We start from the raw sequence: 15,772 nt of genomic DNA, 5'->3' as shown, positions 1-15,772 counted from the left end.
ACAGAGCTCTTCTTCAGGTCTGAAAGCGTGTCTCTCTCCCCAACAGAAGTCGGTGGAATAGAAGCTATTGCCTGCCTCACTTGGTCGCTCTCACATCCTGGGGTCCAGAGGGCTGCACCCACGCCCCCTTCTTACTCTGTCAGTTTAGACTCGAGTCGGGGCCTCATTTACGTAACATCCGCTGGCTGCCTTATGGCAAAGCGATTGACCTCTGCAGCGCAGGGTGCTCAGCCGAAAGTTGTTTCTGCGCAAAGCCCTGGAAAGCCACGCGGAGACCCCTGTAGCGCCGGCCCCTAGCTGGGCTCCAGCGACCGGCTGCGTCGGGCTCCTGCGGGTGTCCGGCCAGTTCAGCGGGGGCGGGGGGCGTCTCCGTTTCCCCTAACCAGAGACGCGCTCCGAGAAAGCAGCAGTCGCCGCAGCATCTGGCAGGAGGCGGAGCCCGCCCCAGGCTCCTGGACGCCGTCTCCTGCTTTCGGGGCACTTGGAGGCAGCTCAGCCCGGGCCAGCCGGCAGCGCCCTCGCAGCCCACCCCCAGCATGCGGCGGGCGGGGTTCCCCAGCTAACCCCCCGCCCACGCGTGTGTGCTCCGCAGCCTGGGGGCAGCGAGCGGGGCCGGAGTGCCGCAGCCGGGCGGGCACAGTGAGTAACGCGCCAGCGTTGGCGGGGAAAAGGGGTAGCGCTTGGGGCTGGCCCCCGGGGAGCGAGAGAGAGGCCGGGGCTGCGGGGTCCGGTGGAGGGAGCTGCGCCCCCGGGGAAGCCGCGGGCAGCGGGGCGGCTCTTCCTGTCGCGCTCTGCTTGCCGGGGGCTGGGCGCCGGGCGGGGCCGGTGTGAACGCGGCTGGGCTCCCCAGCGCCCTTGCGAGGCAGCCCGCCCTGTGGCGCAGGGAGCCGGAGGCGCGCGCGCCCCAGGCAGGCTGCCCCGGGCAGCGCGTTTCGGAGGCGAAGGGGACGGGCGCTGCGCCGAGCTGGCGATGGGAGCGGAGAGGGAAGGCACATGACGGGGCGACGAGGCGGCGGGTGGTGTGTCCCCCAGCGCTGCCCGGCCCCCTCCGTGGCGCCCTGTGTGCGTGTCGCCTGCTTCCCCGTGCTGGCCCCCTTCCTTCCCGGCATGAATTCGGTTCTCCTGGGAGCGGTGTGAACGGGGGCCGCGAACCGATTGCAGGGAGGCGGAGTGGGATTGCGAGCGCGGCATTCGGAGCTGCGGAAGGGTGGGGGCGGGGGGCGGCTTCCTTCCAAATTCTCTTAATGCCTGCCGAAAAGATCGACTCTGGGTCTGTAATAGGAGCTCCGGAGGCGTTGCCCCTCTTCCTCTGATTTCTGGGAGCAGGAAATATCAAGGCACAGCTCGCCTGTTTTTGTGAAAAGATTCAGTGCAATCTCAAGGAGTAAAACCACTTAGTGCACTTTCGTTCGTGCAGATATTTCCTCTCCTACCAGCCGATCCATGTGGCAGCCTCGCTGATCTCTCTATCTATCTACCGTGCAAATTTGTTTGCCAAATTTCAAGTCTGATTTATAAACTGAGAGGACCTGAATATATATATGTGTGTGTCTGTGTGTAAAATAAATAAGTTTTTCTTCTCTCTGTCTCTTGTTCTTGTTTGGAAAAACCCACGAAGATGGGAAAAACCCTTTATAACAAACAGTGCTGTAAAATGCAGTCAGCAGAGAAATCTGAAGAGAGATTCCCCCACCCCCTTAGTCTGATACAATAATCCTAGGTGTTAATTTAAAAACACCTCAAACAGAAGTGATGTTTTTTTAATTGAGTGCCCCTTGTTATCAAAAGAAGGTGTGGTTTTTTTCCCCTTACTAAAATATAGTTAACACCAAATGCATTTTAAAACGAACAGTAGTTTACAGCATGCATCTGAAGAAGTGGGTTTTTTACCCACGAAAGCTTATGCCCAGATAAACCTGTTAGTCTTCAAGGTGCCACCGGAATCCTTGTTGTTTTAGTAGTTTACAGGTAATCTTTTGATGGATTGTTTCTTAGGTATTCTGCAAAGCCAGCTACCTTTTTGTCACTGAAAAAAATCTAAGAAAGTTTCTATTCGTGTGCTGTTAGTTAGTGGCTCTGCAGAGTATGATTTGAATGATGTATTTTGGTTTTGACAGTCAATATTCAGATTATAGTTATTTAAAATTATGAGCCCAATCCTGCAGTCTTTATTCAGCAAAATTTCTGGTGAAATATAGGCCTGAACCAAAACCCACTGAAGTCACAGAGAGTATTTCCATTGACTTTAGTGGGGACTGGACTGCTTATATCAACCTGAAATTTGGTAGCCAAATTGTAAAATGAAATCTTAATTTCTTCATACTCTGTCTCTCCCATCTCCCCCACCACACTCCTTATGTCAAGTTTGTAATGCATAAAAATATGTCTCTTCACATAGTTACACAGCCATTAGGCAAAGACAGTTTAGTTGGCTGAACATTCAAGACCTTAGCATTGGGATTGTTTCTGTAATGACAGACAGTTGCATTGTAGCCAAACTGAATGCAAATAGTAACCAAAGATGTGTATGTGTATCAACCTGGAAAACTTCTACAGGTTGATCAATTTGTATTAGATTTCTTATTTGTACTATACGGTTATTCCAAGGAGAGTACAAAAATTAGGGCTGTGCCTTTTTTATTTTTTGCTTCTTTATGATGCATTAGAAAAGTCAAAATAGCACTTTTTACCTTTTTTGCAGTGCTCAGGTGTCAAAATTTTAACAAGAGCTCCCTCAAAAGTTTTCACATTCTTTAAAGTAGGGGTTCTCAAACTTTTATTGCTGGGCCCCTCTTTGAAAATATTTCAGACTGTGATGATCCCCCACCCTGCTCTTGGTACTAGACATAGTTTTTGCGGCATCAGTGCAGATTCCTACAGAGTTAAGTAACTAAACTATGGGTATATTTACACTGGCAGAGTTACAGCCCCGGCAGTACACTGCTCAGAGAGTGCTGAAGGGAAACCGCTGTTGTGTGTTCACACTGTCAGCTGCCTGCACAATAGCGTGTTTACACTTCCGGCACTTGCAGCGGTATTTGGAGTGGTGCACGCTGGGCAGCTGTCCCACAGAGCATCTCTCCCTGTTCAGCCACTAAGAGTTGCATGAGGGTGGAGGGGGCTGCAGGGCATCCTGGGTCCTGACCCAGTGCCCCGTGATGCATTGCTTCACATCCCAGCAATCCCTGTGCTTCTGTCTGCATTTGGCACCATCTTTCAACTGGTTTGTGTACTGTGTCTGCGGGAATGGATCCTGCACTGTTGACCAATATGCTGCTCGCTCTTACTAACATATCAAGAGTGGCAGTGGAGTTATTCCTTAGACTGCAAAGGCAAGAGGAGTGCGACATTGATCTCGCCATGCGTAGTAGCTATGACACAAGATTGCTTGCGGCATTCACGGAGGTGCTGACCACAGTGGAACGCCACTTTTGGGCTCGGGGAAACAAGCACTGAGTGGTGGGATCACATCGTGATGCACGTCTGGGATGACGAGCAGTGGCTGCAGAACTTTCATATGAGGAAAGCCACATCCATGGGACTGTGTGATGAGCTAGCCCAAGCCCTGCGGCGCAAGAACACGAGCATGAGAGCTGCCCTGTCATTGGAGAAATGCATGACGATTGCAGTATGGAAGCTGGCTACTTCAGACTGCTGCCAATTGGTCACTAACCAGCTCGGAGTGGGAAAATCGACCGTTGGACGCGTGTTGACGGAAGTATGCAGGGCCATTAATCGCATCCTGCTCCAAAAAACCGTGACTCTGGACAACATGCGTGACATTGTGGATGGCTTTGCACAAATGGGCTTCCCTAACTGCATAGGGGCAATAGATGGCATGCATATTCCAATTCTGGCACCAGACCAACTAGCCACCGAGTACATTAATTGGAAGGGGTATTTCTCTATGGTTCTTCAGGTGCTTGTGGATCACCATGGGCATTTCACGGACATTAACGCAGGCTGGTCTGGAAAGGTGCATGACACATGCATCTTTCGGAACACTGGCCTATTCAGGAAGCTGCAAGCAGGGACTTTTTTCCCGGACCAGAATATCACCGCAGGGGAAGTCAGAATGCCCATTGTGATCCTGGGAGACCCCACCTACCCCTTAATGCTGTGGCTTATGAAGCCATACATGGGGCACCTTGACAGCAGCAAAGAGCTGTTCATCAGCAGGCTAAGCAAGTAGAGAATGACTGTTGTGTGCTGTTGGCCATTTAAAGGACTGCTGGTGCTGCCTATGTGGGAGACTGGACCTGACTGGTGACAGTATTCCTATGCTTATAGCTGCATGCTGTACGCTCCATAATATTTGTGAAGGGAAGGATGAAAACTTCACTCAGGGCTGGACAGCTGAGGCTCAGCACCTGAAGGCTGAATTTGAACAGCCAGAGACCGGGGCTATTAGAGGGGTGCAGTGCAGGTCCATAAGGATCAGGGATGCTTTGAGGCAGCAATTGGAAGCTGAAATCCACTAATATTGGTTGCTGTGCTTGGGAGTGCAGTGCTTGTAATGCTAGGAGGTGACTGTGATTGGTGCAGGTGATGCACTATGAAGGTTTAAGAAAATTGCCTGTTGCTTTGCAGGGCTCTGTTTGCTTTCAATTAATGGAATAAAGATTGCTTTCAAACCAACACAATTTTTTTAATTAAAAAACAACAACCGGAGGAGAGAGACAAACGAAAAAACACATCAGCACTGTGGGGGATAGGGGAAGAGAGGGTCCCAGGAGGAGGTGAGGTTCTGGGAAGGCTAAAGATTTGTGTATGTCCAGGTATCCTATGCAGCCTTGTCCTCTGGAGTACAATGCAGGGGGTACTGTACTTCAGCAGGGCTAAACTGCAGAGGGATGGGTATTGAGTGCAGTGGGTCCTGGGAATCTGCAGTTCTGGACTGTGGTGGGTCAGGAGTGGAATGTAGCAGGTAAAGACTGGAGCCAGCAGGTTGATAAGAATGTGTTGGTGGTGTCTGGGGGGCGCATGGGAAAGAGTTTTGTGACAGCGGCTGCAGGGAAGGAGCTGCTCAGTTTGTAGTAGTAGCGCTTGGAGTGTGTCCACTTGGTGCTCCATAACTTTTAAGAGCCTCTCCGTGGCTTCATTCTGGCGTGCCACGTTCTCCTTTCAGTCCCCCTTCTTGCTGTCTTGCCACTCCTTCAGTTCTTGTTTTTCTGCCGTGGAATGCATCATGACATCACACAGAAAGTTCTCTTTCCGACCTATTCATGATGACAACAGCACCTCCTTTGTCAGCCTTTTTGATTATGATGTCAGAGTTGTTTCTGAGGCTGTGGATGGCATTGTGTTCTGCACGGCTGAGGTTATGAGGCAAGTGATGCTGCTTTTCCACAATTTCAGCCCGTGCACGTCGGCGGAAGCACTCTATGTAGAAGTCCAGTCTGCTGTTTCGACCTTCAGGAGGAGTCCACCTAGAATCCTTCTTTTTGTAGTGTTGGTAGGCAGGCCTCTGTGGATCATTATGTTCAGAGGTATCTTGGAAATATTCCTTGAGTCGGAGACGTCGAAAATAGGATTCTAGGTCACCACAGAACTGTATCATGTTCGAGGGGGTGGAGGGGCAGAAGGAGAGACCCCGAGATAGGACAGCTGCTTCTGCTGGGCTGAGAGTATAGTTGGATAGGTTAACAATATTGCTGGGTGGGTTGAGGGGACCATTGCTGTGGCCCCTTGTAGCCTGTAGTAGTTTAGAAAGTTTAGTGTCCTTTTTCTTTTGTAGAGAAGTAAAGTGTGCGTTGTAAATGGCTTGTCTAGTTTTAGTAAAATCCCTCCCAGCTACCTTCGAGACACCACTGACTTCCTGAGGAAACTACAATCCATTGGTGATCTTCCTGATAACACCATCCTGGTCACTATGGATGTAGAAGCCCTCTACACCAACATTCCACACAAAGATGGACTACAAGCCATCAAGAACACTATCCCCGATAATGTCACGGCTAACCTGGTGGCTGAACTTTGTGACTTTGTCCTTACCCATAACTATTTTACATTTGGGGACAATGTATACCTTCAGATCAGCGGCACTGCTATGGGTACCCGCATGGCCCCACAGTATGCCAACATTTTTATGGCTGATTTAGAACAACGCTTCCTCAGCTCTCGTCCCTTAACGCCCCTACTTTACTTGCGCTATATTGATGACATCTTCATCATCTGGACCCATGGAAAAGAAGCCCTTGAGGAATTCCACCATGATTTCAACAATTTCCATCCCACCATCAACCTCAGCCTGGTCCAGTCCACACATGAGATCCACTTCCTGGACACTACAGTGCTAATAAACGATGGTCACATCAACACCACCCTATACCGGAAACCTACTGACCGCTATTCCTACCTACATGCCTCCAGCTTTCACCCTGACCACACCACACGATCCATCGTCTACAGCCAAGCTCTGCGATACAACCGCATTTGCTCCAACCCCTCAGACAGAGACAAACACCTACAAGATCTCTATCAAGCATTCTTACAACACAATACCCACCTGCGGAAGTGAAGAAACAGATTGATAGAGCCAGAAGAGTTCCCAGAAGTCACCTACTACAGGACAGGCCTAACAAAGAAAATAACAGAACGCCACTAGCCGTCACCTTCAGCCCCCAACTAAAACCCCTCCAACGCATTATTAAGGATCTACAACCTATCCTGAAGGATGACCCAACACTCTCACAAATCTTGGGAGAAAGGCCAGTCCTTGCCTACAGACAGCCCCCCAACCTGAAGCGAATACTCACCAACAACCACATACCACACAACAGAACCACTAACCCAGGAACCTATCCTTGCAACAAAGCCCGTTGCCAACTGTGCCCACATATCTATTCAGAGAACACCATCACAGGGCCTAACAACATCAGCCACACTATCAGAGGCTCGTTCACCTGCACATCCACCAATGTGATATATGCCATCATGTGCCAGCAATGCCCCTCTGCCATGTACATTGGTCAAACTGGACAGTCTCTACGTAAAAGAATAAATGGACACAAATCAGATGTTAAGAATTATAACATTCATAAACCAGTCGGATTCAATCTCTCTGGTCACGCAATCACAGACATGAGGGTCGCTATCTTACAGCAAAAAAACTTCAAATCCAGACTCCAGCGAGAAACTGCTGAATTGGAATTCATTTGCAAATTGGATACTATTAATTTGGGCTTGAATAGAGACTGGGAGTGGCTAAGTCATTATGCAAGGTAGCCTATCTCCCCTTGTTTTTTTCCTACAAACCCCCCCCCCCCCCAAGACGTTCTGGTTAAACTTGGATTATTGCTGTGCACATTGTAAGATGAGCTATTGCCAGCAGGAGAGTGAGTTTGTGTGTGTGGTTTTTGGAGGGGGGTGTGTGTGTGTGTGGGGGGGTGAGAAAACCTGGATTAGTGCTGGAAATGACCCACCTTGATTATCATGCGCATTATAAAGAGAGGTTTCAAAGAGGGATGGGCTATTACCAGCAGGAGAGTGAGTTTGTATGTGTGTCTGTGTGTGTGTGTGTGTGTGTGGGGGGGGAAGAGTGAGAAAACCTTGATTTGTGCTGGAAATGGCCTTCCTTGATGATCACTTGATGATCACTTTAGATAAGCTGTTAGCAGCAGGACAGTGGGGTGGGAGGAAGTTTTGTTTCATGGTCTCTGTGTGTATATAATGTCTTCTGCAGTTTCCACGATATGCTATGCATCCGATGAAGTGAGCTGTAGCTCACGAAAGCTCATGCTCAAATAAACTGGTTAGTCTCTAAGGTGCCACAAGTACTCCTTTTCTTTTTTCTTTTTACGAATACAGACTAACACGGCTGTTACTCTGAAACCTGTCTTTAGTTTTTTGTGGCTGGTTTCTAATTCTGCATAGCCGTTCAGCCGGCCATAACAAAGAGGACCTTGGGAGCCCAGCCTCCCTATCTGTGAAGCCAAAATGCAACATTTTACAGAAGCAGTATTATTTGCAACACACAGACCACTGATTCAGTGATTTAAAACACAACTGGATGACCCCAGGCAAGCACACATGAGCCAGAGGACCCCTAAAATGGTGAGTAACCGCAGGGGCAAGGGAAATCAGTGTTTCAGGACTGTACTGTACACTGGGAATGTGGCTCTTAAGGAGAGCCAGCACTGGGGGTGGGTGAGGGCTTATAATCATTACTGTCCCCACATTTTCCACAGGCTTTGTTCATTATGGAAGATACCTCACTGCTGAGGTTGAACAGGGACTTAAGCGAGGGTCTTCTCCAAGACTGCAGCTTCTGTCCCGGCCCTTATGTGGCTTGCCTGTGTGCAGCAATGGTCCCCCCCCCACAGTGATGGCAAAGTTACCCTTGATGGGGCACGAAACAAAGCAGCTCTGCCAAAGAACCTGCAGCAGCGGATTGCCCAGAATCTCCATGACAGTTTCGTGGAGATCTCTTGAGGCAGATTCCCATGAAGCGAGGAAGTCAATCAACACTCTGTTCCACTGCTCAGACGAGGCATGTGGTGGTACGCGCATTGTACAGACACAAGCCTGCTTTCTGCAACCCTCCTGCCCCCAACAACTCACTTCAGCGATTCCCGAAATCAAAGCCACTTACCAGGGGCCTCCTCTCCTGTTTGCGCTTCGTCAGGTTCTGACAACTGTGACTGGCTAGGCTCCTCCAGGATAGAGAAGAGCACCTGGTTGCATGCATCTCTAACCTCTGAGTTGTCCTTTGCCTCTGGGTCCCCCTCCACATCCTCGTCCAAGATTTTCTCCTCTTGGCTCACTCCACTCTCAACTGGCATGTGCGTCACCACAGTGGCCTTCACAGTGGAGGTGGGGTCGCCAACAAGTATTGCATCCAGCTCTTTGTAGAACCGACAGCACATGGGTACAGCACTGGAGCGGCGGTTTGCCTCCCGTGCCCTGTGGTAGGTGTTCCACAGCAACTTCACTTTGACCCTGCGCTGCAATGTGTCCCGGTCATAGCCCCTTTCTGTCATGAATTGTGAAATCTGTCCTTAGGTATCATAATTCCTATGGCTGGAGCGCAGCTGGGACTGGACAGCCTCCTCTCCCCAAGTGCTGATGAGGTCCAGCAGCTCGGCATTGCTCCAAGCGGGTGATCGCCCAGTGCGTGCAGCAGGCTTGGCCACCTGGAAAGATGCACTGAGACCACTGCACGCGTCACCGAGCAAACAAGAAGGTGACTTTCAAAATTTGCAAGGAATTTATGGGGTGGGGCTGACAGTTGGTCACCTGAGGGCAGGGCAATAGTGTTCAAACCGATGACCAAAGAGGTGAGAACAGGCATTGTGGGACACCTCCCGGAGGCCAATCACAGCGCTGTAATCTACCTGGGTGTCTACATTGGCACTGCAGCGCTGTAGCCCCAGCGTAAAAAGCTGTACACCTCTCATCAGGGTGGTTTTTTTTATAGCACTGCAACTGCACAGTTTCTGCGCACTAAATGGCGTGGCAGTGTGTGCACCTCGGGAGTTACACTGCAGGAAGCTGCTTTACTGTGCAGAAACTTGCCAGTGTAGACAAGGCCTATGCTACCCTTACTTCTGCACTGCTGCAGAGCAGGCCAGCTCTGAAGGCAAGGAAAAAGGTGATCTCACAACTTCCCTTACAGTAGCCTCGCCAGCCCCCCTTTTGGGTCAATGTTCCCTCTAATTTTTTCCATCCATGTGCAGAAAGAATTTTGTTTTATGCACCAATATCGAGGTAATGTGTGGCTGTGGACCACCAGTAGAAACAAAAAACCTAGATATAATATATTTTTTAAAAAAGTTACCATAGGGATAATTACTCCAGCCAGGACAAGTTAGGCATTTCAGAACTCAGTACTGAAAGAATTTAAATTTAAGCATAAGAGAGAAATAAAATTATGAAATGCGTAGACCAGTCAAAAAACTAAAATAACAGCACTTTGAAAGAATAAAATTACAGAGAATATACGTGCATTGCAGGAAGTACCAAGAAGTAACAACAACAATAACACAAGTATGCGTTGGGAGGTGAGTGTGAAAGACACAGTGTGAGTGTGTGAGAGACAGAGATGGAGTCTCCGTGTGCGTGCACTGGCTGCTGGGGAAGTATATGAGAGACCATGTGCTGTCTCTTTAAGTGGAGAGGCACTCACCGCTCTGAAGGCTCGTTCAGACCAAGCAGCCTGATCTAACTCCTGAGCCCTGCTCCCCTGCCCCCGCTCTGCGGAGACTGGGTACGTGGGGGGCGGGGGAGGAAGAGGACACAAAAAAACCCATTAATTCTTGTCTCTTAACCAGAAGTATTTTCCTGCCTTTTAAAAAAATGCTAGTCAATGAAAACAGTGTTGAGTATGAATTTAAACATTCTCCTGCCTTATGCACAATTTTAGTGTAGAAAAAACAGGATGTAGAATTGACTAGTGTATTTTCATTGTCTAAGATAAATAGCTGTCCAAGTTCTAAATAATTGGATTAAAAGCTACTGTCTCTTTCCACTTGGTTTCACTTCCTGGTTTTCTGTGGTGTCAAAACCAGTAATTCTTCAATTATTCATCATCTTCAAAGGGTAAAGGAGGTACAATTTCTAATGTTTAAAAATCAAAAAATCCTTTTCTCTCCCCGTGCCCCACCCCTCCAAAACGCCTATCAGCCCTTCTTTATACATGTTAAAAAGCAAAAAAAAGCACATGAATTTAATTGCTTTTCTTTGCAGGTTACCCTTAAGTACTGGAATTAAACTGCTTTTGCTCTGTGGTTCTGTAATTTATAGCTCAGTGCTTGATTTATTCACACAACAGTAATCTGCAATATAAAATAGGTACCTTCAGGGCAACATAAATTTGTTGCATTCCATGAAAATATATAGGTAGTGTGAGGTTACTGGTGTGGTTTGTGTAATGAGAATGTTGAGTGAGCAGTTTGTATAGCAGTGATACTTACTGTTGCATTTATATGCTATTTAAGGATATAGTGCAGTGAGGTACTTAATAATAATATGATTCTTGCTGGGTACATATCTCCCATCTGAAAATACGGACACATCTTTAATGCCCTTCAAAGTTTATTGTATTAGGACAGCTCTTGAGAGGATCAGAGTGGAAGAATGGTTAATATTTTGGCTTTAGAAAAAGGTTACCTAGCACGGACAGCAGGCCTGATTCTCACTTACACTAAGGTCTGTTTACACCCTTCTGGCTTCCTTGCTGGTGAGCAGCTGGCATAAAGGCTCTACATTGCCTCTGCTCCCAGCACTAGAGTATATTGTGCTATGGATAGTCTCTGCTTCCCAGGAGTGTGTTCTGAGCAGCTCAGCATAAGAGCAGCCCTGAGGCTACTCTAATTTACCTCTGCATGGGCCCAGAATATAGGGAGCACAAAGGTTCCCCTTTCTCCATTGTGCCCCAGATTCAGGAATGGAGTAATTGAGCATCAGGACTAACATGAGCTCTTGTAAACTGACAGTAAAAAATAAATTCAGGCTCTTACTTAAATGGGTGTTCTTGGTTTAGAGCCAGATTATTCTGAAGCAAGTTTCCTGTGTCCTAGTTTGATAAATCCACTTCTCTGTTCACCATGAATCAGCAGAAAACTTTCTTTGGTAAATGGGCTGCTAAGGCCTTCAGTTTCTGCAGAATTCTAACTTATTTCAAAACTGGAAATTTCTATCCTTGTGGGCACAGTGAATGCTGAAAAGAAAAGGGAAATGAGAGAGAGAGAGAACTTGTTCTCCTTCCAGCAGGCAGAAAAGGAGATAGAAAGCAGAGAAAAGTAAATCTGCTTACATGAGCCCCTATCACGATAGTATCTGAACACCTCACAAACATTAATAAATTTCTCTCTCCAACACTTCAGCTAGCCTAAAGGGAATAAGAGGGACTGAGCCTCTGTGCGTGGTCCAGGGAGTTTCCTAACGGGGTTCTCTAAGTCCTGGTCTACACTGGGCCGGGGGGGAAATCGATCTAAGTTATGCAACTTCAGCTATGTGAATAACGTAGCTGAAGTTGACGTACTTAGATTGACTTACTGTGGTGTCTTCACCACGGTGAGTCGAATGCTGCTGCTCCCCCGTTGACTCTGCCTGCGCCTCTCGCGGAGCTGGAGTACAGGAGTCGACGGGAGAGCGCTCGGGGGTCATTTTATTTTATCACGTCTAGTCTAGATGCATCGATCCCCGCTGGATTGATCACTGCCCACTGATCCCGTGAGTAGTGAAGCCATACCTTCAGGGTATGTGTACACAGCAATTAACAGCCACGGTTGGCCCATGTCTATTGGGTCAGGCGGTGGGGCTGTAAAACTGCAGTGTATTTGGTTGGCCATGGGCTGGAGCCCAGGCTCTGGGACCCTGTGAGGGGGAAGGTCTCAGAGCCCAGATTCCAGCCCGAGACAGAACATATGCACCACAAATTTTACAGCCCCACAGGGCAAGCCCAAGTCAGCTGACATGGGACAGTAGTGGGTGTTTAATTGCTGTATACAGGTACCCTCAGGGCTTCTCTAAACACAGAATTTGCATGAAATTAACTAAAGGCATGATGTTAAGTCAATCTAGTTAAGCCAGTGTAATTCTGGATTTACCTACACTAGTAAAAGTGCTGAGGTTAGCTAATGTATAGTTAACCTTGACCTTTTTCATAGCATAGATGGAAGTTATCATGTTCTTCTTCAGTTTAGTTAGGAGAAGCCTAAAGTTCACCTTCATCACCTTAATTGAGTTGAAACTACAGCTTGCCTTGTCTACATTAGGATCTGATGATGTTACCTATCATGTTGTCAACATACACCTTCAGGTGCCTTAAAGTGGTGTTTAGGTGTCCAAATGTAGGATTTAGATGTCTATCTTCAGGCACCCATATTTTTCAAATTTGGCCCTTCTTGTATTTACGCACACCTGTGCATATAAAGCAATCCTGTGAACTTTGAAAAGCCCTGTAGCATTACAAAATAGCACACATCTGACCAGTGCCTCATGTTAGGGTTCACTGGCTCTTGCCCTAACATGATGCATTGGTCAGTTGTGTTATTTTGTAATACTCTATGGCTTTTCAAAGTTTATAAGTTTGCTTTCTGTCTCAAGCTTCTAGAGTAAAAAGCAACTTTGAAAGAAATCTTTGAAAAACTGCACTGTATAACAAAACAAAAAGCCATTTACTTGACTACCTGTAGGTTTCATGCAATATTAACAACATACCGAGGAGGGTGGGAGGTTACTGTGGAGATGGAACTAGAGTGGCTGTGATAGAAAATAAAGGGCTGAGGTCTCGGGGAGCAAAGAGAAGATGTTTTTAGGTGATACAGTTGAACCTACTTACAGTAAATTCTGATAGAGCAGAACTGGATTTTTATGCTTAAGTGGAATTAAAGTGGCCTGCACTGTTATGTGCCAGCTGCAATTCTGGTTAGACTGATCCTTGCCTTACAATGAAGCTTTTTTGAGGAAAAGTGAATTTGTATTATAAGAGGGTTCCACTGTAATGTCCTGACTTGCCAGAGTGTGACCCACATTTTGCCTCAAGGTCCATGTGTCCTGCTCTCATTGACTTCAATAGGAGTTACGCGTGCGTGCATCCAAGGGAAGAATTTGGCACTTAGCGAAGGCTTTCCATTTGAGGAAAAGACTGTCTACAAACATTACAGGCATTAAATAAAAAAAGCATCAGTTATTAAGAATTTATGGGAAATACAAAACTATATTTAACATTTGTAAAATACTACGTTCAAAAACCTACTAGTAGAAAAAACATTTTGAGAGAGTTATTCTTTTGTCTATCCAGTGCAAAGTGGCTTTGGCTGAGAAAATAGAGAATTAAGTTGATACTAACAATTGGTAATCAGATATAACACAAGTCACTGCGAATTATCATATGAGGCAAATCCTCAACCCAGCATCCAGCCTCAGTAGTTAGCTTAGGGCATGTCTACACTTTTAAATGGGTGCCACTTTCATATAGGTGTGTTAATTGATCCACAACAACAGTAGTGCAATCAGTTTGTACACACACAAAGGTTTTCTGGTGATTGAGTAAGTGTTGCCCTGTATTAGTGGCCACACAGCATAGAGCTGTTTTGCACTGAGTGCACAGTGTTCTGCTCAGACATCTCAGAGTGTATTGCTCATCCACAGTTGAATACAAATTGTGGGAATTTTTACCTGAGCATTGTAGGATTCCTACCCCAAGGCAATGGAATTAGAGGTTGGGTGCCAAACTCACTATTCTTTCTATGAGCCAGCGCCTACAGGCAGCATGCGGGAAGCATGGATCACTGCAATCCTCACAATCATGAATATAAACCGACTGTTGTTAAGGTATGTAAAGCGCAATGGCTACAGAACTAGACCAGGAAGAACAGCAGAGGAGGATGAAGAGGCTGAAAGAAATCAGTCACTTCTCCTACATCTCTTCATGGAACAGCTTCACACAGAGTAGTGCTGCTTTTGGGCTCCCCCAATGAGTGCTGCAGATCTGGGGTTACCAGTGGCAGAACTTCAGGATGTCAAAAGCCACTTTCTTTGAGCTCTGTGGAGTGCTGACCCAGGATCTGTACCAGTGAACCACCAACCACCCATGTGAGCCCCCTGAGCGTAGAGAAACACACGAGTATCACCATTTGGAAGCTCACCATCCTGGATTGCCACCACTCAGCTGCTGACCAGTTTGCTGTTCGTAGGTCAACTGTTGGTGCTGCTGTAATGGAGATGTGCACCACTATCAAGATGGTGCTTTCCTTCTGGGTCATAAGACTATGCAATGTGCAGGTGGTTATTAATGGCTTTGCCCATCTGGGTTTCCCTCATTGTACTGGGGCCATTGTTGGAACCCAGGTGTCTGTTCTTTGCCCCCACCCCACTTCAGCCCTCAGACCGAAAGGCATCTTTCTCCGTAATTCTCTGAGGAATGTTCCCTAATATTTATGTGGAGTATTCTGGGAAAGTCCATGATTCCAGGATCTTTCAGATGTCTGGATTTTTCCATCCAGCAACAAGTAGAATGTTTGTACCCGTGGTCAATAAGGACATTAATGGCCTTGCAATCCCTCCTCAGCATTCTAGGAGAAGCAACTTGCCCTGTGCTCCCCTGGCTTATGAAACCTTTCCTTAGACAATTAGGTAGGAGAAAGGAACTGTTTAATTATACCCTGAATCATTGCAGACAGACTATGGAATGTGCATTTGGAAGACTGACCAGTCAATGGAGGGTCCTGTTGTGGCGTCTGGATGCTGATATAGAACATATTCCTTGTGTCAGAACTGTTTGCTAAATTTCACACAACTGTTGGGAGAGCAAGGGGGAGAGCCTTGCACAAGGATGGTAGCAAATGGTGGATACTCTTGCCTAGCATTGTGATCAGCCAGAGGACAGTCTCTGAGAAGTTATGCAGACACGCCGTGGCACTTAGGGTATGTCTTCACTAGCAACATTAAAGTCCTGCTGCGGCAGCGCTTTAACATGGCTGTATAGTCATGGCACCAGCGCTAGGAGAGAGCTCTCCCAGTGCTGTAAAAAACCCACCCCCACGAGGGGAGTAGCTACCAGCACTGGTGCACTGTCTACACTGCCATTTTACAGCGCTGAAACGTTCTCGCTCAGGGGTGTGAAAAAACACGCTCCTGAATGCTGCAAGTTGCAGCGCTGTAAAGTGGCAGTGTAGACAAGGCCATAGTGAAGGAATGCATTCTGTTACTACTTTGAATCTAGGGCCCACTTCTGAGAATAATTTTTAACATTACTGCATATTTCATGTCTTTGTCTGTGATGCACTTGTTATTTTAATACAGTGCTTATTTTGATAATGTTATT

At 47.3% G+C, this 15,772-nt stretch overlaps 1 protein-coding gene across 4 annotated transcripts in view; it reads left to right on the top strand.

The window, feature by feature from the left end:
• The first annotated feature begins 227 nt into the window (after window positions 1-227).
• The window catches only part of ST3GAL6 (ST3 beta-galactoside alpha-2,3-sialyltransferase 6), a 96,396-nt gene continuing 80,851 nt past the window's right edge, over window positions 228-15,772 (top strand). For 2 of the 4 annotated variants that reach the window (XM_074973549.1, XM_074973523.1), the window contains exon 1: window positions 228-639. The gene's annotated coding sequence lies outside the window, so the exon portion shown is untranslated. Of the gene's footprint in view, window positions 640-8,203; window positions 9,185-15,772 lie in introns of those variants that run through there. The other 2 variants (XM_074973539.1, XM_074973529.1) reach the window with 2 other exon arrangements.

Source organism: Natator depressus, chromosome 1 (genome assembly GCF_965152275.1).
Source record: "Natator depressus isolate rNatDep1 chromosome 1, rNatDep2.hap1, whole genome shotgun sequence".
Lineage (NCBI taxonomy): Eukaryota > Metazoa > Chordata > Testudines > Cheloniidae > Natator > Natator depressus.
The sequence above is the reverse complement of the archived record's forward strand: the minus strand, read 5'-3'. Positions and strand labels throughout refer to the sequence as shown.